We start from the raw sequence: 6368 nt of genomic DNA, 5'->3' as shown, positions 1-6368 counted from the left end.
AGTCGGTGTTGTGGCACGCTATATGGCTACACCTGGCAAGAAGCATTGGGATGCCGTGAAGGGTATCATGAGGTACCTGAAGGGCACTGCAGATATGTGCATATGCTATGGTAGCCAAGATACAGGAGTCGTGGGGTACACTGATTTTGATTATGCAAGACATGCAGATAGTAGGAAGTCCACTTCCGGCTATGTATTCACCTATGCTGGAGGTGTTGTTTCTTGGATGTCCAGGGTGCAGAAATGCAAGGCCCTTTCTACTACAGAGGCCAAATATGTTGTAGCCACTGAGGCTTGCAAGGAGGCCATTTGGTTGGGTCGTTTGGTTTTTTGCTGACCTTGGTATTGATGCTATCCCTACACTGCATTCGGATTCTATGAGTGCTATTCAGTTAGCCAAGAATTCGATCTTCCATGCAAAGACGAAACACATTGAGATGAGGTATCACTTCATACGTGGGGTCGTTGAGGACAAGTCTGTTGATCTTGTCAAGATCTCGCCTGACCAGATACCTGCAGATCTGCTCACAAAAAGCCTCTCTACAAAGCGCTTTGCCTTCCTCGGGAGGTTGATGGGTGTGGGATGAGATGTCGTCTTTCCTCATTCTGTTGTACATGTGTACATGTTGTACTATCTTTTTCTTTTTTCTTTTCACTCCTCACTAGGGCAGATTTTCCTTTAAGTGGGAAGTTGTTGGGGGTAAAGGCGCCTCCGCCTAGCTACCCGTGTATTACTACACTAACAGTCACCACCACTGCACACTACAGGTGGCGGGCGCCCGTCACCGTCACTTTATTCTTTATTCTTTTAGTGACAGTTTGAATAAAGGAAGGCTCAGTCACACATTGTGACTGTTGGAGTTCCCATTTCTTGTCTCTCTCTTTCTTGCTCTTGCTCTCCTGCCATAGCTCTCAAGTGCAAGCTTCGATCCTTCTCACCTTTCAAAAGTAACAAACACACCTCATGAATTATAATGAAATTCTTATGGAAATCAATATGGTATCCAAATTAACATAGCTTATGAATCAAACCTTTTGATTTTCATCTGTAACTAATAACTCCTTGCCTCATATTTGGATGCTTGATTAGCCAATCTTCAATGACTTCGAAGTTAAGTCCTTGTTTGATCTATCCAAGTGAGATACATTCAATTTTTCATGTGTTGCTTCAAACTCTTTCTCTGAGAGCACATCCTTGTAGATCATAGTCAAATTCTTTGATGCTACAAAGTAGTCCTTAACATTTGAATTTACAATCAACAGATACTTATCCTTGTTTGAAACAATAACAATTTATTTCAAGATTCTGTGCAATGATAGCTAGACAGTAGTCTCCTTGATGTTAAAAAGATCTTGGATATCAAATAAGAGAACACACTGCCTTTTGCCAATAGGGAAGATGGGCAATAGAGTCGTAGGAGTGTCATCATCATCCTTGTCAACCTCTTATTGCTCACCCACCTCTATGTTCTCCCTTCTTAAAGCTTCAACATCTAGTTGATCACTTTGCTTCCTCTCACTTGCCACATCTATTGGCTGTAAAACCCCTTCCACCTCATTAATCTCCACTTCAACAGGCAGTGCTATGCCTTCTAGGTCTTGGAAAGGTTCATTTCCTTTATCCCAATAAAACATGCAGAAAGTAAGCAAATCCTTGATAGTATTCCATAACACAGCACTTCTAATTGTGTATGGGATATTGTAAATTTGCCTTCTTCATACCTTTGAGAACCCTCAAAACAACCCTATTGAACTTTCTCCTTAGGGGCTTTTCAAGAAAGACATCATTCATATGAATGTATCAAAGGCCCTCAATATGAAACTCTCCAACAGATGTTTGCTCCACAAAAGTGTTGAGATATCGAGCTCCACTCGTGATACGCCAGGGTGACCGTTGTGCATTTATGTCACCGACTTGTCAGTTGTAGATGCGGTTGGTACACTGCCCATGAATAATAGCTAGATGACAGCTATCCTTATCTACTCTAGTTCGTGGCTCAGTTAGTATGCCACCTTAGTTAGTTGAGTTTGGTTTGAGACCCATATTTAGGGTTCTTCTATCTCTTTGTACTTGAGTTCTTTTGGCTTACACAACTAAGAAGAGAAAAACTGTTTTCAGCCTCCACCCTTGTGTGTATTCCCCCATTGTGCAAGCAAGAAAGCTACAAGTGAGACTCCTTCCTTCTCTCCCACAATCTTGACAAAAAGTGGCCTCTTGCTCTTTCAGGTATACTTGTAAGGCCCTAATCCATTTCTCCACAGAGACAGTAATCGAAAATAAATGGGATACCTTTGGCAACATATGTTCTTGTCCCATTTGAGAAAAAAAATCTAAAAGTATATTGCTATAGGTGACTTCACTTCTCCTGGCCTTTTCTAAAGGAGCATTAGAAGCAGCTTCACTCCTTGTAGCCTCTTGAGCCTCCTGCACATGCTACAACTTGGTAGCATCCATCTGCAAATGCATAACTACATAAGAAACTCCAATGGACATTAGGCTTGAAGGTGGACCCATAGAATGTGGGGGGCCTGCATAATACAAGGAGAGGTGGTGCAAATATCTCGAGGCTCCCCCTTGCATTGTGTGGGTTACCCCCAAGATCTATACGAAGTGAGGGGGGATGAAAAATACTATATGCTACCCTTGTGTTGTGTAGGCTACCCCTGAGACCCACACAATGTGAAGGAGGAAGTTGCAAAAATCTCAAGGTCCCCCCTCGCATTGTGCGGGCCACCCCAAGACCTATAGAACGTGAAGGAGGGTACAAAAATCTTAATGCCTACGCATTGTTTTCTGCAAGTCACCCTTGGGACCCACACAACATGAGGGGGCCCAAAATAGTTGAGGCCTCCATCGTGTTTTGTGGGCCACCCCCAAGACCTGCACAACACGATGAAGGGCATGGTGCAAATTATTGAGGCTTGCACTCATGTTGTGCGGGTCACCCTCAAGACTCACAAAATGTGTGGGGGAGGGTGCAAAGTACTCGAGGCCCCTTGGCAACCATCCCCGAGACCCGTACAACGCAAGGGGAGGGGGGCTGCAAAATTCTCAAGGTTCCCCCCTTGCATTGTGCCACCCTCAAGACCTACACAATGTGAAGGGAAGGGGTTTTGCAAAAATCTCAAGTCCCCCCCTCTTGTTATGTGGGCGACCCCCTGGGACCCACCCAACATGAAGGGGGGGCTACAAAAATCTCAAAACCCCCCCCCCACTCCACCCCCTGCATTGTGCAAGTCACCCCCTAGGATCCCCGCACAATGCAAAGTTGGGGGAATGTAAAAATCTCAATACCCCATATCGCATTGTGTGGTTCACCCAAGGACTTGAACAATGTGAAGAGAGAGGCAAAAATCTCAAGCACCCCCTATGTTGTGGTACAATGAAAATAGATGAAAAAATGATTAGGATAAGGACCACACCTTAGGAAAGGAAGACCTTTAACCACTTGAGATAGAGAGTGTGTGGGCATGCATCATGAGTCGAGGGGGAGAGAGACGAGGAGATATTGTGAAAATGTGGAGAGAGACAAGAGAGGACAGAGAGAGAGAGAGAGAGAGAGAGAGAGAGGGAGGGAGGGAGATCATGAAAATGGCAAATGGATTATCCATTGGCTTAGCCATTTATAGCCTCAGATATTATGGTGGGTACATGTGTAACCATATTTATATACCTCGATTAAAGTTCACATGTGTCAAAATCCACTTTTTTAATGGTATGGCATTGAGTGATGTCATCACATGTAGTTACCTTTTTGAAATTGAAATTTTCATTTCACATTTTGCATGCTTGTTGGAACTCCATATCTTTCTCATCTCAACAATTCTTGGAGCTCTTGCATGGTGAGTCTTTCCCACCTATGAAGCTCCCATAACATGAAAACACCCATAGAAGCTCAAGGAGCACCCTGTCCTCACATTGTGCTAGTCTAAGCCTTGCACAATGCAAATGGATGGGGGTTGAAAATATCAATGACTCCCCCTATCCCCCATGTTGTGTGGTACCCTGGGGTACCATACAACGCAAGAGATCCTCAAGTACCATACTATGTGGGGGAGAGGAGGGATCTTAAGGACCCCCCCCTTTCACATCATTTAGGTGTGGGGGGTGTACCACACAATGTGAGAGGGAGGATCTGAAATCTCGAGGACCCCCTCCTGTTGTTCGGGTTTGGGGGTGTATCACACAATGTGAGAGGAGGGGGATTCTAAAATCTTAATAACCCCCCCTCATGTTGTTGTGCCGCTACGCGCACACCGTGTAAAAAAATCTAGAGTGTGGATTCCTTTTAGATTTAGAGAGCCAATGGCATTTTAGGGATTAGTATTAGTGTCCATGGTTTAAAATATTAGATTTTTGGACAAGTTTTAGCCAATTTTTGATATTTTAGATACTATCTCTTATAAAAATCCATAAAACTATAGACAACTTCTAGATTAGGATGACTTGTAAAAGAAAGAATATAGCTTTTAGCCAATTTGAGAGGATTTTATGTAAAAATAGAGATTGACGAAATCGTGTGATGCGTAATCGTTGTTTTCAAATAGTGAACAGCACTCCGAAGGGGGAGATGAAGAAGGAGTGATCTGGTAGAATTCTGGCCAGGTATACTGGTATTTTTCCCCCCTTTTGAAACCAATGGAAGCATCAGATTGGCAATCTGAGCAGCATAGAGGAAGGTATTATTTTATACATGTTTTTGTCTATTAGAGTTATATCTTCTCATAATGCTAAAAGAAACTAACAGGCTTCATCTTTGTTAGTATTCTTCTACTCTTTTTTTTTAGTATTCTTCTACATCTTCAATTTCTTCGAACCCCTTCTCTTCCGTCTACTCCTCTCCCTGAATCTACCTTCACCCTGCTATCTCTTATCTTCAAGAATTTGGCTTGAAACCTTCAACCCTTCTCTTATCTCTACTAACTCCGAAATGTAAGCTCTATTAATGAGATGCATTGCAGTAGTAACTGCCTCAGCCCAAAAGTGTTGCAGTAAGCTAGCTTGGCTAAGCATGCTACGGACCCTTTCCTGAATGGTCCTATTCATGCGTTCAGCCATATCATTCTGGGGTGGGGTGTAAGGGGCGGTCAACTGATGCTTAATACCCCGCTCATCAAAAGACTTCTCAAAAGCATGTGATACATACTCACCCCCATTATCTGACCATGGGCATTTGAGCCTTTTCCTAGACTGGTTCTTTGCCAATGCAAGCCAACGCTGAAATGTGTCTAAGACATCGAATTTTCTCTTTATGGGATAAGCCTAAACCTTACATGAGTAATCATCTATGAAAGTAACAAAGTACTTTGCCCCACCAAGTAACTGACAGGGCATGGACCCACATACATTTGAGTGCACAAAAGCCAAGGGCTCACCCATGTGTTTCTTATCAGACTTTTTATGTGTATTTCTAGTCTGCCTGCCATACAAACAGTGATCACAAGAATCAAAATGCAAAGAGTCAAAAGGTGGAAGATACTGCAAAGCACAGAGTATTTTCATTCCTTTAAGAGACGTATGCCCCAAACGAGCATGCCAAAGGGATACATGGGGAATAGAGCCCACAAACAAAACGTGATCCAATGTAGCTCCAAATACAAGTAAGAGATAAAGGTTTCCAGACTTGGCACCTCTTGCAAGTACAAGCCTTCCACGAGTAATCTTCCATGCAAAGTCTCCAAAAGACACAAAATACCCTGCATCATCAAGCTGTCCAGCTGACATAAGGCTGCGATTCAACGTAGGTACATGGCGTACATCCTGCAAAACAAAAGAACTGCCAGAAGGAAACTGCAGCCTAACATCTCCAATGCCCACAATGTCAAGAGACTTGTCATTACCAAGACGCATAGAATCAGACATGGTACGATAGGTATGAAATTAATCTCTACAGTGTGTCACATGAAAGGACGCACCCGAATCCAAGAGCCAACACTGTGCATACATAGAATGTATCTCAGAAGTCTGTAAGGCATCCCATGAAGAAGCTACAAGTATGTAATCATCATCTAAATCAGTGGCATGCATGACATTAACTTCTTCTATCTTCACACTGGACTTTGCAGGTACAATACTGCGCTCAGAAGACTTTTTATGCACTTTTTCTTTTCCCTTCTCCTTGTGCTTAGCATCATGCATTTTATGGCACTGCATCCCAATATGTCTTGCTTTCCCACAATAATGACAGGTAAGATCAGACTTCCATCCACAGGGCTTACTGCGACCACGTGACTTGGACCTGGACTTCTGAGAGTCCCTGCCCTTATGATCATTATCATGCTTGCCATGTCTGCCACCTCTAACGGTCAATGCATGTGAAGAGCAGGAAGTAGCATTGTTTCTCCTGTTGATTTCCTCAGTCAATAAA

This window comes from Lygodium microphyllum, chromosome 8 (genome assembly GCF_053477565.2).
Source record: "Lygodium microphyllum isolate KBCC chromosome 8, Lygodium_microphyllum_v1.1.10, whole genome shotgun sequence".
Classification (NCBI taxonomy): domain Eukaryota; kingdom Viridiplantae; phylum Streptophyta; class Polypodiopsida; order Schizaeales; family Lygodiaceae; genus Lygodium; species Lygodium microphyllum.
Note: the sequence above shows the minus strand (reverse complement) of the source record.